The sequence below is a fragment of the Leopardus geoffroyi genome, chromosome B4, assembly GCF_018350155.1.
Source record: "Leopardus geoffroyi isolate Oge1 chromosome B4, O.geoffroyi_Oge1_pat1.0, whole genome shotgun sequence".
Classification (NCBI taxonomy): Eukaryota; Metazoa; Chordata; class Mammalia; order Carnivora; family Felidae; genus Leopardus; species Leopardus geoffroyi.
Window position 1 is genome coordinate 116,388,479 of NC_059341.1, and position 20,010 is coordinate 116,408,488.

A 20,010-nucleotide genomic window follows, 5' to 3' on the forward strand; every position below is an offset into this window, starting at 1 on the left:
AATTTGGGACCACTGTTCTCCTAGGGGCATTTGCCAGTTCCAGAGACTGGGAGACTGAATGCCTTCTGACAGTCTTCGTATTCAAAGACACAGACTAGAACAGCAAGGAGAAGGCCTGGTGAACACCCCCCTCCATTTTGGATACAGACTTTAAAGGCTTACCCTTATTATTGCTACTAAGGGTAATTCAGGTGAATTATATTAGAATAGGCTGCAACTTGCTCTAAAAACCAATTTTACAAATAAATATGACACAATAAAATTTTTTTAGAAATTTTAAAACTCGAGTCATGGGAAGATAAGAGAACATGAACTAAAGTCACAAGAAGCAAAAGTATTTAAATAGATAACATGAGAGCCTCACTATTAGAGTTGTTAGACGATTCTAAAAGAAATTTTCTTATATTAATATTATGTATAAGACAATAGGAAACAAGGTTGAGAATCTTGTAAGAGAATTCAAAACCATAAAAAGAAACCAATGTAAACTCTAACACTGAAAAATTCTATAACCAAAAGTAAAAACTCAATGCACAAGCAGCATAACAGCCAAGATAAAACATACTTTAAGAAGGAATTAGAAGTTAAAAGAAAATATTCAAGATAAATTAGGAAGAGAAACAAGAATGAAAAATACAAAAAAGGAAATACAGAAAATAAAGTTAAAATGTCATTCTAACAGATATGCCATTGAGTTCCAGAAGGAGAGAGAAGAGTATAGAAGCAATACCTGCAAAATAAATAGACAGGTAAATAGATACTTGAGAACCTCCCCCAAAAATGTTCTAAAAACCCCAAAGACATAAATAAAAAGAATTCCACCTAGATCACATTAAGAAATCTGCACCTAAGAACATCACCTTAAGATCTTCCTAAAGAAAAAGGGAAAATCTTAAGATCAGTCCAGAAAAGAGACGTGTCTTGAAAATAAGCAATAGAACTGACTTCAACAATGAAAGCCAGAACACGATACCTTTATAGTGCTGAAAGAAAATAACTGCCAAACTAACATTCTATAAATATAGCAAAAAAAAGGAAAATCTTTAGAGAACAGTGGTAAAATAAAGACATTTTCAGACAAATGGAACAAATTCATCCCAGAAGATGCACAGCAAAAGAAACAGTAAAGGAGTCTTCCATACACAAGGAAAATTACCTTAGATGTGAACTGGACAATGCAAAAATAAAGATAAATGAAAATTGGAAATATGTGCATAATTCTAATTGGACACAGACTGCATAAAATAATACCTTAGGATTTCTTAACAGATATAGTCTTATAATACATAAAGAAATGGCATCTAAGTCAGTAAAGGTAGAATTACAAGTGTTACAGAGCCCTTGCACTGTGTAGGAAAGGCTAAAAGTATCAATGAATATTACACTTTGAGAAGTCAAAGATGCATAATATAATCACTAGGAAAGGGGTGGGAAAATTATAGCTCATGAGCCACATTTGGCCTGTATTCTTCTTTTGCATAGTCCCAAGCCAAGGATGTTTTAAGAGCTTAAAAAAAAAAAAAAAGAAAGACAATGAATACAGATGAAAAATCCTCAACAAAATATTAACAAGTTGAATCCAATAATGTATAAAAAGATTTATACATCATGACCAAGTAGAATTTATTCCAGGCATGCAAAGCTGGCTCAACATTTAAAAAACGTCAATTAACGTAATCCATTACACGAATAGACTAAAGCAAAAAAATCACACGATCTCATCAATAGATGCAGAAAAAGTACTTGACAAAATCCAATACCCATTCATAATTTTAAAAACTCAACAAACTAGGTATGGAGGGGAACTTTCTCAACTTGATAAAGAACATGTATAAAAACTCTACAGCTAACATCATAGAGGTGAGAAAATAGAAATTTTTCCACTAAGATCAAGAACAAATAAAAACGTCCCCTCTCACCACTTCTTTTCAATATCATAATGGGAAGTCTTAGCTAATGTATTAAGCCAAAAAAATAAAATAAAACACATACAAATACAGAAGGAAGAAATAAAACTGTCTTTCTTTGCACAGGACATGATTATATGTGTAGAAGATCAAATTTTAAAAAAATACTCCTGGAACTGATAAACATTATAGCAAGGTTGCAGGATAGAGTTAACACAAAAAAGTCTATCAGGGCACCTGGGTGTCTGAGTCAGTTAAGAGTCCAACTCTTGGTTTTGGCTCAGGTCATGATCTCATGGTTCCCAAGTTCAAGCCCCCCAGCAGGCTCTGCACTGACAGTACAGAGCGTGCTTTGGATTCTCTCTCTCTCCCTCTCTCTGCCCCTCCCACATTCTCTCTCTCTCTCTCTCAAAATAAACACATAAACAAACAAAAAAAGTCTATCACTTTCCTATGTATCAGCAATGAACAGAAGAAATTTGAAATTTAAAATACCATTTACATTAGTACTCCCCAAAATGAAATAGCTATAAACTTAACATGTACATTTTTTAATATGAGGAAAATTACTAAACTTTGATGGAAAAAAAACAACAACAAAGAGCTAAATAAATGGAAAGATACTCTATGTTCATGGATAGAAAGACTCAATACTGCCAAGGTGTAAGTTCTTCCCAACTTGATGGATAGATTCAATACGATCCCCAAAAGTTATTTTGTGGATATCAACAAACTAATTCTAAAGTTTATGCACAGAGACAAGAGACACAGAATAGCCAATACAATATTGCATAAGAACAAAGTCAGAGGACTGACACTATCTGACTTTGAAACTTACCATAAAAGCAAAAGTATGAGAGCATGATACTGAAAAAATAACAAATAGATTCCTGGAACAGAAGAGTCCACATATAGACTAAACTATAGTCAACCGATCTTTGACACAGGAGCACATGCAAAAGTAATGCACGTGCCAAAAAAAAGTGGATCTAGGTAGATGTTATACCTTCCACAAAAATTAGCTCAAATGTACATAAATATAAAATGCAAAACTATCAAATTCCTGGAACATAACAAAGGTCCCTGGTATGACAGTGACTTTTTTTTTTTTTTAATTTTTTTTTTTTCAACGTTTATTTATTTTTGGGACAGAGAGAGACAGAGCATGAACGGGGGAGGGGCAGAGAGAGAGGGAGACACAGAATCGGAAACAGGCTCCAGGCTCTGAGCCATCAGCCCAGAGCCCGACGCGGGGCTCGAACTCATGGACCGCGAGATCGTGACTTGGCTGAAGTCGGACGCTCAACCGACTGCGCCACCTAGGCGCCCCAACAGTGACTTTTTAAATACACAACCAAGGGCAAGATCCATGAAAGAAATAACTGGTGAGTTACACTTCACTAAAATTTAAAACTTCTGCTCTGTGGGGGCTCCTGGGTGGCTCAGTCAGTTAAACATCTGACTTGGGCTCAGGTCATGATCTCACGGTGAGTTCGAGCCCTGAATCGGGCTCTGGGCTGACCACTCTGAGCCTAGAGCCTGCTATGGATTTTGTGTCTGCCTCTCTTTCTTCCCTTCCCCTGCTCACACCCTGTCTTTCTCTCTCTCAAAAATAAACAAACATTAAAACTTCTGTTCTGTGAATGACACTGTCAAGAGAATGAGAAGAGAAGTCATAGACTGGGAGGAAATATTTGAGAAAGACCTATCTGATAAAGGGTTATTAAGCAAAATACACAAAGTCAGACTCAACAATAAGAAAACAAACAACTGAATTAAACAATGGCCCAAAGGCCTTAACACACCTCTCACCAAAGAAGGTACACAAATGGCAAATAAGCATATGAAAAGATGTTCAACAACGTATGTCACTAGGGAATTGCAAATTTAAACAACAAGGTACTACTAAAAACCTATCAGAATGGCCCAAATACAAACAATGACAACACCAAATGCTGGTGAAAATGTGGAATAACAGGAACTCTAATTTATTAGTCTTACCATATAGTCCAACAGCACTCTGTGTTATTTACCCAAATTAGATGAAAACTTACATTCACACACACAAAAAAATTGCACATGAATGCTTATAGCAGCTTTATTCATAATTGCCAAACCTTGGAAGCAACCAAGATGTCCTTTAGTAGATGAATGGATAAACTGTTGTATATCTCAACAACAGAGTATTATTCAGCCCAAAAAAGAAATGACCATCAAGCCACAATAAGATGTGAAGGAAACCTTAAGTGCATATTACTAAGTGAAAGAACCCAATCTAAAAGGGATACATACTGTTGGATTCCAACTATATGACATTCTGGAAGAGATGAAAAGGTACAGCATATAAGATTTTTAGAGCAGTGAAATTATTCTGTAGAATATTATTATCACAGAATACATGCCCACATACATTTGTTAAAACTCAGAATACACAACACCAAGAGTGAACCTTAATGTAAACTATGGACTAAGAGTGATAGTGACATGTCAGTATAGGTTCATCAATTGTAACAAACGTAGCACTCTTCTGGGAGATGATGTTCTTGGTGTTAATAGTGGGGGAGGCTGTGCATGTTTGATGCAAGGGGTACATGGGAATTCTCTGTAGTTTCTGCTCAATTTTTATACAAACCTAAAACAACTTTGAAAAAGGAAAGAAAGAAGGTAGAGAGGGGAAAAAGAACACATAACAGAAACTATACATGGCCTGAAGAATCTAAAATATTTACTTGTCTGATTCTTCATATTAAGTTTCCTGAACCTATCTGTGGGATAACCACTAAGAATGCTAAACGGGTGGAAAATTTTTAATTACTCAAATCACTCTAATAAAGGGTTTCTCAACCTTTACACTACTGATATTTTAGACCAGATAATTCTTTGTGGGAAGGGGGCTTTCCTGTACATTGTAGAATATTTAGTAACATATTCCTCATCTCTACCTATTAGATGCTAGTAGTACTCCTCCCCCCCCCAGTAGTAAAAAACAAAAGGTCTCCACATTTTACAAAATGTACCCTAGAGAGGCAAAAATCACCTCTGTCCTTCCTTTGAGAATCACCCCTCCATTAAGAATTCTATTTATTTTTTTAATGTTTATTTATTTTGAGAGAGCAAGCAGGGGAGGGGCAGAGAGAGGGAGACACAGAATTCAAAGCAGGTTCCAGGCTCTGAGCTGTCAGCACAAAGCCCGACACAGGCTCAAACCCACAAACCACAAGACCATTACCTGAGCCGAAGTCAGACGCTTGACCAACTAAGCCACCAGGTGCACCAAGAATTCCATTGAAAAGAAGGCAAGCAGGGAGATAAGATGGAACATAAATAAGCAGGAAAACAGAAACAGTTACACAATAGACTTAGACACATATCATTAATTACTCTAAAGTAGATAGATTAATGCTTCAAATAAGAAACGTAAAAAAAATCACCCAACTATGTATCTTTTTATATGACTTTTTAAAACATAAGGACATGAAGACTGAAAAAAACCCCAAAAATATAATTAAGCATTAATCTAAAGATAGATGACAGAATTACATTAATATCAGATAAAGTAGAATTTAAGGTCAAAAAATAATAACAATCAACAGAAACAGTACAGTAGATGAAGTAAGACATTTGTAATGATAAAAGATTAAATACACCAGAAAGGTATGACAATTTTATACACAAATAAAGTAGAAGGGGTCAGAACTACAGGGTAAATAGATAGATTCAGAATCACAGGGGTATAACTTAACCACTATTCTTGGTAACCAGTAAAAAAGCACAAAAAAGTAATCAGTAAGAATATAGACAACTTAATCAATATAATTAACCCACCTGACCTAACATATATAGAAAACTATTCCCAGAACTATAGAATACACATTCCTTATAAACGTACATGTCACATTTATAAATACTGACTACATGCTGGGTATTTTTTAAAAATCTAAAAAAAATTTTAAAAACAAAATTATACAGACTATTTTTCTGGCCACAGTGCAATTAAACTAAAACTCAACAGAAAAAAGTAACTGAAAAGCTATATATGCCTAGAAAGAATACATTTCTAAACAACATGAATTAAAGAGAAGGTCACAATAGAAATCAGAAAATATCTAGAAGTAAATGAAAACTGATAAGACATCTTAAAACTTTTGTAATAAAGACTTCTGCTTCTGGGATGATGGAGCAGATGTATATTTCCCTATATAATCCCACTAATACAAATAAATGTCCTGAACGGTATACATATATAAAACAACTCTCAAAAGTGGAGACCAGCAGCCAAACCGGCTAAAAACCTCAGAATATCAAAATTGACACACAGGTGGGTTCCCAGGGATTCCTTTTCATATATGATCTCCAACCTGGAGCTAAACAAGGTGGCAATGGTTTCAGACTTGGGGAAGGGGCAAAAAAAAGCCTTAACAAAAGCCTGCTCTCTTAGCCAAAGAAAGAAGAAAAGGGAAACCTAGCAAGACAAAAACGTTTTAGACAATAAAATCTACTCCAGGAAAATACTACAGAAAAAACTGTGACTCCACCACCAACCGTGCCAGCAAAGGCCAGATTGTTAGGAGGTACTCTAATATCCTGCCAGCTTGCATGGTATATAAGAAGGTCAACAAGGAAGTTGGGACTTTTATCCCTGCTGAGTGGTAATAAAGTCCCATGCTTCTGTAATGTCAGTGGAGACTACGCAGGAAACCTGAACTTTCCACCCTACCAACAGTAAGGAAGAGCACCTACCTCACACTGTTGAAGAGCCATCAGATAAGCGCTAGTCGAGAGTTAGGTCTGGCACTACCACTCAGTGGTAACAAGGCTACTCTTTCTAGGGTGACAGTGGGGACCACCTGAGGAGCCAGAACTCCATGGCACCCAGCAATAATGACGATCGCCCACAACTCAGGTGTCAACAGAAGCCAACAGGGGAACCTAGACTTCTACCCCTTATCTGGCAATAATGGGGCATTTCCCCCCTTTCCTGTGCCAGAGAAGTGTCAGGAAAAGCCAGAAATAGTAAACAGTCTCATAACATAATACCCTACATGTCCAGGTTTCAAAAGAAAATCACTAGTCACACCAAGAATGAGAAAGGTCTCAAACTGAAAGTAAAAGGACAAGTGATGGATGCCAACACTAAGAGAAAAAATATGTTAAAGTTATCTGGCAAAGATTTTAAATAAGCCATGCTAAAAATATTTCAATGAATAATTACAAACAAGCCTGAAATAAATTTAGAAAAAAAGACACAGCAAAGAAATACAAGTCTCAGCAAAGAATAGAAGATATAAAGAACCAAGTGAAATTATAGAACTAAAAAATACAATGACCAAAATAAAAATCTAAGGATGAGCTCAAAGGCAGAAATAGAAAAGAGGGGTGCCTGGGTGGCTCAGTCGGTTAAGCATCCAACTTCAGCTCAGGTCGTGATACACAGTTCGTGAGTTCAAGCCCCATGTCCGGTTCTGTGCTGACGGCTCAGAGCCCGGAGCCCTGCTTTGAATTCTGTGTCTCCCTCTCTCTCTCTGCCCCTCCCCTGCTAATGCTCTGTCTCTCTCTCTCTCAAAAATAAATATTTAAATTTTTTTTTTGATTAAAAAAAAGAAATAGAGAAGAAAAAGAATGAATTAGAAGACAAATCAACAGAAATTACTTAACCTGAATAGAAAATAGATGTAAAAAGTAAATAACATGGTCAGGAACTTGTGGGACTGAAATAAAATATCCACCATTTGTGTCATTGGAGTATGATTCCATTTATAGTAATATCCAAAATAGGTAAATCGAGAGAGATAGAAAACATATTGATGGCTGCCAGGGACTGAGGGGAGGGAGAAAAAGTGACTGTTCAATGGATACGGAGTTATCTTAGAAGGTGATAAAATGTTTGGGAACCAGATGGAGGTGATAGATGTACAACACAATGAATGGACAAAATACCACCGAATTCTCTACTTTAAAACATTCAATATTATGTTATATGAATTTTGGCACAACATAAAAAAAGAAACCGCAAGCTAGGAACTGAAAGGCACATCAATTTAAAAAAAGATGTATACAAAAATAATACACCAAACACTCTACTTGATTCTAAAATCTTTGTGCCGTCCTTTTTTATTACTTTTAAAGTTTATTTATTTTTGAGAGGGAGACAGAGGATCCAAAGCAGGCTCTGCACTATCAACACAAAGCCCAATGTGGGGCTTGAACTCACTAACCATGAGATCATGACCTGAGCCATAAGTCAGACGCTTAACCAACTGAGCCACTGAGGCACCCCTGTACCTTCCTTTGGAAATGCGATCAAGACCAGGATGTCCATCATCGTCAATTTTATTCAACAATGAAAATAACCAACAAAAAATGTGGAACAAGACAAAGATATAAAAGGTTAAAAAACTGGGAAGGAAAAATAAAACTTTCTTTACATACAGATTTTTCTAATTGTGTATGTAGAAAATCCAAAAGAATTTATAAAGAAATCATCAGAAGAACTTGGTGAAGACTGCTAGGTGGGTGAATATAAAAATTAACTGCACTCTACGTGTCAGCAATATTTTTAAAGACATTTTAAAAGCACCAAAGAATATCAAATACCTAGGCAAAAAGATGTGCAAACCATTACACAGATACCCATTAAAGAAACTAAAAAAGACCTAGATACATAGAACTATGTACCATATACTGGAAAACAACATTCTCAAGATATAAATTCTCCCCAGATACATGGATGTAATACCAATCAATATCCTAATAAGCAGGGGTGCATGCTTATTATCCTAATAAGCAGGGGTGCATGTGTCACGTGTGTGTGTGTGTGTGTGTAAAATTTAGCATACTGATTCAGAAATTTACATGGAAATACAAAAGGCCAGAAATCTTGTAAAGAACAGCAGAAACTATTTTAAAAAACAAGATAGCAGGACTGGATATCAAGACGTTACAAATCTAGTTATTAAGACACATCGACCCATGTAAGACATTTAAGAACAAAGGTGGTTTTGCTAATCAGTGAGGAAACAGAAGTCTGCAATAAAAAGGTGCTGGGACAACCAGATCACCTTATGGAACTGGGCCCAACTTTGCATTATGCACTAAAATTAACTGTAGTTGTACTGAAGCTCTAAATGTGAAAAAGCAAAAAAAACAAAAAAACAAAAAAAAACAAAGTTACTGGAATATAGGAGAGTGCTTTCAATAACCCATGGCAGGAAAAAAAAAAAAAAAACATACTAAAAAAGCTAAAAAGCAATTTCCTGAAAAAATAAGATTGAGCAACTTTTCTCTGTTGATGAGCCATTTCGATGTCCTCTTTTGTGAAAAGTTCATTTGAACCTTTTACCCAATTATTTCTCTTGAATTATCCTTTTACATAGTAATGTGTAGGATTTCTTTTTAAAATTAAAATCACAATGAGAAAACCAAAACGATTGACCATAACAAGTCTAAAGAGGAGGAGAAGCAACAAGTTGTGGTGTAAACTGGTATATCCATGTTAGAAAAAAATGAGCACTACTCAAGTTAAAGATGTATATATACTATGACTCAATAATACTTCTACTTGAAACCTACCCCGCCAAAATGTGAGTACACACCAAGAGATTTCTGTTGTAAAGTTACTGCTCGTAACAATACTATTCCCAGATGAAACCTAGAAAACAAACCAAATGTCCATTAACAGATGAAGACACATATTGTGACATAATGATACTAGCACTTTACGACAACGAAAATAACCTACAGAAACACTCTACACAGGTGAACTTCAAAAATACTGTGCAAAAGACAGACAAAAAAGCACACTATTCTAAACATAAAGTTCAGAAAAAATTAAAAACAGGCAAAACTGTAGTATTTAGAAGATACATGCTTAGGTGTGTTTAGGTTATAAAACTATAAAAAGAAGTGATTAACGTAAAAGTCAGGACAGTGTTACCAGAGAAAAGGCCATCAGTGTTCTACATTTTGATCTTTGTTGTGGTTAAATTGGGGGTTTGCTTTGTAAATCACTCAAAGGATAGTTTTTGTGCACTTTTTTGCTTTTTATAATTCACAATTTTTTAAAACATTCAGAATTTCAAATTCTAAAATTCAAAGTTTTAAACGTTCACTCAAAGATCTGGCTCATATCTCAGGCTTTGTCTCTTCCTTCACTCTGAGGGAGATGGCAGTGTTCACCTCTAGCGCCTGATCCAGTGGGAACGCCACATGTACCTCCCTGTATGTGGCCCAGCAGTCTTTCCCTCTGGCTCCCTTCCAATTTCCTCTCCCATCCTGTCCTAATAGAAGTGCTAACATTCCTTTCCAGTAATCAGAGTAGCCTTCTAAAGTTCCCTTGTAGGTAGGGGCTCCAGTCACCTGCTGCTGAGACTAATGAAGATGTGGTTGGCTCTTTAAAAAAAAAAAAAAAAAAAAAAAAAAAAAAAAAAAAATCTGACTCAATATCATCAAGGACCCTGGTCTTTTTCATTGAAACTGCGTACAGAAAATCTCGTTGAAGGGGGAGATCCCACACACCACCACTCATTGCTGTTTACAACCCCAACAGAAAGAAGCTTATTTTGCTACCACTACTCCAACAGGTGGAAACAAGATTTACTCCTTGCCCATCAACAAACCAACGAGAACTACCACAACTCACCCAATGAAAAGCTACCAAAGCCCCAAACTCTCACTCCTCTCCTTTCTTTCCAAACTACCCCTCCCAAGTCCCTCCTTTTCTATATAAAAGAATGCTCCTTTCCTTTGTTCTCTGGACTTGCTTACAGTTTGCCATAGTTTGTATGTCCCAAAGTGCATTTCCTCTGCTATCCTGAATAAACTCATTTTGCTAGTAAAACTGGCTATTTTATGTTTAAAGTTGACACCATACTTCTGCCAACATAACCTGTTGGCTTAATTCTCTTCATGGTTGTGAAGCTACCACATTTTCAGACATCACATGGATACACAATAACATTCACAAAACAGACAATTTCATCAACCAATTCTCTTTTGTTTAGCCTTTTTGTTTTTAAAGTAAAATTTACACATAATAAAATGCGTAAGTATACAATTCCATGAGCTCACAAAGGAAGAATCCCAGAGTATTCTATTGTTTAAATATATTTTGTTGGGGCACCTGGGTGACTCAGTTAAGCATCCAACTTCGGCTCAGGTCATGATCTCACAGTTCATGAGTTCAAGACCCGTGTCGGGCTCTGTGCTGACAGCTCAGGGCCTGAAGCCTGCTTCGGATTCTGTGACTCCCTCTCTATCTCTCAAAAATAAACATTAAAAAAAATTTTGTTAATAAAAAAAGAATGACTAAAATAAAAAACATAAGACACAACAAGTGTCGGTGAGGATGTGGTGAAAAAGGAATCCTCATGTACTGTTGACGGGAATGCAAACTGGTGCAGCCACTATGGAAAACAGTATGGAGGCTCATCAAAACGTTAAAAATAGAACTACCATATGATCTATAATTGCACTTCTGGGTATTTACCCAAAGAATATGAAAACACTAAAAGGATATATGCACCCCTATGCTTATTGAAGCATTATTTACAATAGCTAAATTATGAAGGCAGCCCAGTGTCCATCGACAGATGAACAGATAAGATGTGGTGTGTATGTACATATATATGTATATATATATGTACATATATAATGGATTATATAATTGTATATATATAATGGAATATTATTCAGCCATAAGAAAGAATGAAATCTTGCCATTTGCAACAACATGGATGGATTTAGAGGGTATAAGCTAAGTAACATGAGTCAGTGAAAGGCAAATACCATATAATTTCTCTCATATGTGGAATTTAAGATACAAAGCAAGTGAACAAAGAAAAACAAAACAAAAGGCAAACCAAAAAACAGACTCTTAAATACAGAGAACAAGCAGATGGTTAGCAGAGGGGAGGATGAGGGGGGAATGGGTAAAATAGGTGAAAGGCATTAAGAGTACACTTCTCGTGATGAACACTGAATAATACATATAATTAATGACTCACTACATTTTATACCTGAAACTAATATAACACTCTATGTTACCTACATTGGAATTTTTAAAAAGTAAAAAGAAACTGGTGAAATTTTTTTTTTAATGTTTATTTTGAGGGAGAGAAAAACAGATAATAAGCAGGGGAGGGGCAAAAGAGAGGAGATCCAGAATCCAAAGCAGGCTCCAGGCTCCAGGCTGTCAGCACAGAGTCTGATGCAGGGCTCTAACTCACGAATCACGAGATCACGACCTGAGGTGAAGTCGGAAGCTTAACTGAGCCACCCAGGCGCGCCTGAAATTTTTTAAAGAGACAAAATCTTTTTAAATTTTTTTGAAGTTTTTATTTAAATTCCATTTAGTTAACATACACTGTAATATTAGTTTCAGGTGTACAATACAGTGATTCAATACTTCCATACACCACTGGTGCTCATCACAAACAGTGCACTTAGGTCTTTAATCTATTTTTAATTTATTTTTGTGTATGGCATAAGAAAGTGGTCCAGTTTCGGGGCACCTGGGTGGCTCAGTCGGTTGAGCGTCCAACTTCAGCTCAGGTCATGATCTCGTGGTTTGTGAGTTCCAGCCCCGCGTCAGGCTCTGTGTTGACAGCTCAGCCTGGAGCCTGCTTCGGATTCTGTGTCTCCCTCTCTCTCTGCCCTTCCCCTGCTCATGCTCTGTCTCTGTCTCAAAAATAAACAAAACATTAAAAAATTTAAAAAGTGGTCCAGTTTCATTCCTTTGCATATAGCTCTCCATTTTTCCAGCACCACTTGTTGAAGAGACCATCTTTTTTCCATTGCATGTTCTTTCCTCCTTTGCCAACGATTAATTGATCACATAATTGTGGGTTCATTTCTGGGTTTTCTATTCTGTTCCATTGATCTATATATCTATTTTTATGCCAGTACCATACTGTTTTAATCACTAAAACCTTGTAACATAACTTGAAGCCCAGAACTGTGATGCCTTCAGTTTTTTGTTTGTTTTGTTTGTTTTAAGAGGTTGCTTTGGCTATTCAGGCTCTTTCGTGGTTCCATACAAATTTTAGGATTGTTTGTTCTGGCTCTGTGAAAAGTGCTGTTGATATTTTCGTAGGGATTGAATTAAATGTGTAGATTGCTTTGAGTAGTATAGACATTTTGACAGTAGTTGTTCTTCCAATCCATGAGCATGGATTGTCTTTCCATTTCTTTGTGTCATCTTCAATTTCTTTCATCAGTGTCTTATAGTTTTCATAGTGTAAGTTTTCACCTCTTTGGTTAGGTTTATTCCTAGTTATCTCATGGTTTTGGGTGCAATTATAAATGGGATAGATTCCTTAATTTCTCTTTCTGCGGTTCCATTACTGATGTATAGAAATGCAACAGATTTCTGTACATTGATTTCGTATCCTGTGACTTTACTGAATTAATTTATCAGTTCTGGCAGTTTTTTGGTGGAGTCTTTCAGCTATTCTCTATAGAGAATATCATGTCATCTGCAAATAGGAAAGTTTTACTTTCTTACCGATTTGGATGCCTTTTGTCTTTTTCTGTTGTCCCACTGCTGTGACTAGAACTTCCAGTACGACGTTGAATAAAAGTGGTGAGAGTGGACATCCTTAAGGTGAACAAAATTTTCCAGAGTTTGAGTATACACGCCAATTCCAATCCTGGCAGTGCCAAAGTGAAAGTGGTCGGGAGCACACCACCACCAAGAGCAAGTGGAGTGGTTTCTATACAGAAGATATGGAAGCGAAGGAAGGAAATTATGTGATGGATATGGCCTAAAGATTGCCTTATTCAGGATAGCCTAGCTGGCTGGCCATGACTGGTTGTTCGTAAGTTTCATTTCCTCACATTCAAGTGCGTGGATTCTGGCTTATGTTAGCTAAGGCCATTAGAGCCACCTCAGTCTAACAGCCTCCTCATTTAATTACTTTCACACAGTCTTTTTAATTTTAGCAATTCTAGGAGTTGTAAAGTGATAGCTCATTGTGGTTTTAATTTGCATTTCCCTAAAGCTCTTCTCTCCCACCCACCCCCTGTATCTAATGGCCAAAGATCTTCTTCATCCAGGATAAGATCTGTGCTTTAAAAATGTTCACAACACGGGGCGCCTGGGTGGCGCAGTCGGTTAAGCGTCCGACTTCAGCTCAGGTCACGATCTCGCGGTCCATGAGTTCGAGCCCGCGTCAGGCTCTGGGCTGATGGCTCAGAGCCTGGAGCCTGTTTCTGATTCTGTGTCTCCCTCTCTCTCTGCCCCTCCCCCGTTCATGCTCTGTCTCTCTCTGTCCCAAAAATAAATAAACGTTGAAAAAAAAAATTAAAAAATAAATAAATAAATAAAAATGTTCACAACAAAAAACGTTTACTTTGCAACTGGTAAAACGAGACAGTGATTTGTGTATTAGAAACAAATACAAATCTACAATTTATCTCATGTACTGACTACTGGTAGCTCCCTGAACATACACTGCTGTTTTCTACCTCCATGTCTTTGCAAATACTAATTTCCTTATCCAGAAGGCCTCTTCTATCCCTCTGTACTCTGGTCTAGTGAATTTCTCATCAGCCTTCAAAACCCTGTTCAGAAATGTATTACTTACTCCATTAAGTACTTCCTGACTTTCTCAAATATAATTAGGTAACTACTCTGTCTATCTTGTAAATGTACATGTATGTATATATAACACATGCAGTGTAACTGCTTCCAGGCAAGAAACAGGTCTTACTCATCTTTACAATAAGCCACACACAGGCACATCATTACCTCAAAAATATCAAATGATTATATTCACCATCCTAATGCTGCCTTGCTCTTGATTCACTTTCACTTCCATTTTCAGTAACTGAGGCTTCCAGACTGTATTGGGCTTAATGCTGCCCCAAAGGAAGATAAGTCACTTCTTAATCTCTGTAACCTACGAATATTACCTGTATAGTGAAAGATGGGATTAAATTAAGGATTTTTAAAGGAGGAGTTTATCCTGGATTATATGGGTGGGCCCTAAATGCAATCACATGTATCCTTGTAAGAGTGAGGCAGAGGAAGCTTTGAGACTACAAAGAAGGAGGGAGTGTGACCAAAAGGGCAGAGATGTCACCCCAGCCAAGGCATGCCTGGAGCCACAAGAAGCTAGAAGGAAAGGATTCTTCCCTAGAGCCTCTGGAGACAGTGCTGTCCTGGATTTCAGTCTTCTGGTCTCCAAGCTGTGAATGAATAAATTTTTGTTGTTTTAAGCCACCCACTATGTGGTAATTTGTTACAACAGCTACAGGTTAATATACTGGCTTTCTCTTCAGTCTATTATTCATAACAAATTTTGCCCAAACACAAAATTTCTATCACAGTTTTAAATTCATACCATAATCAAGTTTTTCTGATTTCAATACACATTTCAATTACTTACAGAATATATCAATGTTATATATAAATGAATAATGTTATATATAAGAAACAATTCTTATTATACAAAGTTTGCCAAATAAAATCACAACACAAATTTTTTAAACATTTAAAAAAAAATTTAACGTTTATTCAGTTTTCAGAGACAGAGCACGAGCAGGGGAGGGGCGGAGAGAGAGGGAGACACAGAATCTCAATCTGTCAGCACAGAGCCCAACGGCAGACTTACACTCACGAACTGTGAGATCATGACCTGGGTCGAAGTCAGCTGCTTAAACAATTGAGCCACACAAGTGCCCCCCCATTGCAAATTTTTTAAGCACATGGTTCAAACCAAACTTTTTTTTAAATGTTTATTTTTGAGAGACAGAGAGACAGAACACAAGTGGGGGAGAGGTAAAGAGAGGGGGAGACACAGAATCCAAAGCAGGCTCCAGGCTCTGAGCTGTCAGCACAGAGCCCAATGTGAGGCTCAAACTCACCAACTGTGAAATCATGACCTGAGCCGAAGTTGGGACGCTTAACCAACTGAGCCACCCAGGCACCCCCAAACCAAACTTTTAAAAAAGAAAGGTTTAACAGATTACTTTTGATCAGTCTATTAATCAGGGAGCACTTATTAGATGAACTAGTCTCTGTGAAAGGCAGTTTTTTAAAAACTCAGCACAACTCTTCTCAAAATACCTCATCTGCCTCTCCTTACAACTATGACTATCATAGAACCATACCTTCCTACCACTTCTTTTGACTAGTCCCAGCTCTACAGACATACCTATGACATTCTTTTGCACAGGAGCTGTATTTCTTAAGCAGTGGTACAATGTCTGCTCAAAAGGATGGAAATTCCAAATATTCCAAAAGCACAGCTGCTAATGCTCATGGAAATCTTCCAAACACATTCCCTTAAAAAGCACATGCTATGCCTTTGAACATTTCAAAACAATGCTTTAAATACTACATGCCCCTAGAGTGAATGCTGTTTTTTAAAAACATTAAAAGTCTAAGGAGAACTACATGAGGCATTACTTCTCTTATAACAAAACATTAGAAATTAAGGTCTTTAAAACCCAGAGAGACTACCACACTAGTCACCCAAATAGACTACGGATGGCCATTCCAGGGTGTCTTGTATACAAAAAATGTCACAACTTGACACCCTGCCAAAACCTAAAGTGCAGCTGGGAAGAGACCCTTCAAAACCCTGGGAAGGTGCCAGGCCCCTTAATTGTGATTTAGAATGAAACAGGAGGGCAAGGAAAGAGGAAGGGAAGAAGATATGTATTAGAGTGGTTAGCAATCAACCACAAAGCACTCTGAATTAAAATGTTATTCTATTCTTATAATTGCACTGTCTGCTTCCACACAGCTTAATTCACACAAAAGAATTCTACAAAATAGGATTTAGTAACCAGTCAACCTCAAATACTTAGAAATAAGTTACAAAAGTCTCTGAAAAGTTGTGATCTGAAAACCAAAGATGACTGTTGCCTAAACCATCCTTCAAATTCATTTTAATGTTTCTTAGTGTAGGCTCTCTTGCATATAACACTTAATACCTTTGTGTGAGCTATAGAGGCTTCTTTGCTCATAGCCCCATATACTGAAATAGATAAAGCTACCACGTAGCTTGTAACACAAAATGAAGGCTATCTACTGATCTGACAATATATCCTGGAAATTATTTTTTAAGTAAATCTGAATTATTTCCATGAGATTTATGCCTTAGTCTGAAAAGTTAAATAAAGGTTAAAAGTTGATTAAGAGTTCAACATTTTTGCTCAGGTTAACATAAACATTCTCTTTTTCATCTTTGAGGATCTACCAAAAAGAAAGTATAAAATTTCTCAGAGCCAGAAAAGGTAAATAAATAAAAGTCATCCTCAAGACAAAGGTTAATTTTAAAACCGTATCTTGGGGTGCCTGGGTGGCTCAGTCGGTTAAGTGTCCGACTTTGGCTCAGGTCATGATCTTGCAGTCCGTGAGTTCGAGCCCCGCGTCGGGCTCTGTGCTGACAGCTCAGAGCCTGGAGCCTGCTTCGGATTCTGTGTCTCCCTCTCTCTCTGACCCTCCCCCGTTCATGCTGTCTCTCTCTGTCTCAAAAATAAATAAACATTAAAAAAATTTTAAAAATTAAAAATAAAAAAAATAAAATAAAATAAAACCGTATCTTTATTCATTCATCAGTTGATGGGCATTTAGGCTCTTTCCATAATTTGGCTATTGTGGATGGCGCTGCTATAAACTCGGCATTGAAAAAGAATGAAATCTTGCCATTTGCAACAACGTGGATGGAACTGGAGGGTATTTTGCTAAGAGAAATAAATCAGTCAGAGAAAGACAGGTATCATATGTTTTCATTCATATGTGGAATTTGAGAAACTTAACGGAAGACCATGGAGGAAGGGAAGGAAAAAAAGTAGCTACAGAGAGGGAGGTAAACCGTGAGAGACTCTTAAATACAGAGAACAAACAGGGTTAAATGGGGTGGACAGGTGGGGGGAGTAGGGAAAATGGGTGATGGGCATTGAGGAGGGCACCTGTCGGGAGGAGCACCTGGTGTTGTATGTAAGTGATGCATTACAGGAATCTACTCCCAAGGCCAAGAGCACACTATATACACTGCATGTTAGCTAATTTGACAATAAATTATATAATAAATAAATAAATAAATCCCTATCTTACCAAAAACAGGGGGTGGGGGCAATTAATACAACCAGCATTTATTGAGTGGCTACCACACCACATCTACTGAGTGGTCCACTTACACAAAGAGAACTCTGAGGGGGATACAGAAATATGCAGACCATCAGGTCAAGCCAACTTCTTAGCAAGGAAGAGCCTGCCTGTATTAAAAGTATTACAGACACTTTCTAAGTGTCTATTATGTGCTAACACTGTTGGGTACAGGGATACAGTAATAAATAAATTAAAATCCTTGCCCTCAAGGAGTTCGAGTTAGTCCTTGAAACCTACATGTTAACCAACACTTGCTGACTGAACAAGGATAAGAGAAAATTTATTATTTACCAAATCCTTTTTGTACTTAAATTTTTTTGCCATGTGCATACATTACCAATTCCAAGTAATACATGAATTCAGAAAGTTTTAAAAGTATAAAGCAATGTAATACATTTATAGGCAGTATGTGTACAAAGGGAAGACAGGCCTACTTCCACTAGAGAGGCTGTCCAGGAAGATTTCACAAAGGGGGTGATCCTGAGATAAAACCAAACACGCAGAGAAGAAACATCAAGTATGAAGGCATGGAGATGGAAAACAACTTGTGGGTAGGGGATAGTGAGGTGGGGAGCAGATGAGCCTAGAGAGGTGGGCCAGGGCCTTGAAGGAAATGTGCAGGAGACTGGAGTTTATCCTGGGATCTAGAAGAGCCAATGAAAAGTTTTAAGCTTGTAGGCAGATGAGGGACAGTCCAGGATAGTTTCAGATTTGTACTTTAGAAAAATAACTAGGTTATCCAAGGTGTGTAAAATAAACTAGGTGGGCAGGGAGATAGTGGGAATCCTAGAGAAAATAAGATCAAAGGGCTGGGAAAGTAATGATAAAGATCTGAACTAAAACAGTGGTACCAAGTAGTCAACAGGGAATGATCTTGAAAATAAACTTGGAGTTAGAAGTAACAGAAATTAGTAGTTAGATATTGACACTCATCTCCCTCAAAAAAAAAAATAAAAATAAAAGCTATTTTAATGTTATTAGTTAAAAGGCCAACCAGAAAATGATCTTGAAAATAAACTTGGAGTTAGAAGTAACAGAAATTAGTAGTTAGATATTGACACTCATCTCCCTCAAAAAAAAAAATAAAAATAAAAGCTATTTTAATGTTATTAGTTAAAAGGCCAACCAGAAAATCAGGGAAGAAAAAAAAAAAAAAGGAATCCAGTGAAAGTAGAAGAAAGGTTGCTTCAAAGATTACAAGTACTCATCCTCCATGTAAAAAATGAATCAAGCACAGGAACCTTTGCAAAAGCATCTTAGTAAATGCAAATACCATCATAGTACAACACTCAAAATATCTACCTTTCTTCCATAGAGATTTCATCAGCAGAGGGGTAAACACTAACTCTTGCTCTGTCAGGAACAAAGACATAAAATAAGTATTTTGTTCTTTAAATGTCCACCTCCTGTAACTCCTCATTCTTTCCCTCAAACAATCATCTCTATAGCAACATACTCTTAAGAAATTCGTGGGTGGAAAGCATATGTTTTTTGCAAAAATATGAGAACTCAAGAACACGACTACTCTATTTTTCCCTTTAATATAAGAGATTCACAACATACCCTAAAAGATAACTGCAAAATATGGAACAAAAAAAGACTTAAAAATGTGAGGAAATGTAAAAATCAGTATCGCACATGCTTATATGGAAATTCTTTTTATATGTTACAATGACACCTTGTGGTAAGGCTTTTTAAATTATATAACTTACCTTGGAAAATACTTTTACACCAGAAATATAATAAAACTGTTTTAGAATATAGGAAAAGACCAAGATCATATGCTGAGGTAGAATAAACAGATACAATGATCCATTTGGAGAAATAAGGTAATAGAGGCTCTTCAAATATTAAAAATGGAACTACTGTATGATCCACCAATTCCATTCTGGGTATTTATCTGAAGAAAATGAAAACACTAACTTGAAAAGATATATGCATCCCCACATTTGCTGCAGCATTATTTACAATAACCAAGATACGGGA

The 20,010-nt window shown here is 36.7% G+C and overlaps 1 protein-coding gene across 7 annotated transcripts in view; it reads right to left on the reverse strand.

Moving 5' to 3' along the window:
- CEP83 (centrosomal protein 83) overlaps positions 1-20,010 on the reverse strand; it is a 122,653-nt gene that overhangs the window by 88,077 nt on the left and 14,566 nt on the right. For 2 of the 7 annotated variants that reach the window (XM_045467022.1, XM_045467024.1), the window contains exon 2: positions 9,477-9,555. The exons of 4 other annotated variants lie outside the window; for them this stretch is intronic. The gene's annotated coding sequence lies outside the window, so the exon portion shown is untranslated. Of the gene's footprint in view, positions 1-9,476; positions 9,556-14,680; positions 14,817-20,010 lie in introns of all 7 variants that reach the window. One more of the 7 variants, XM_045467020.1, reaches the window with a different exon arrangement.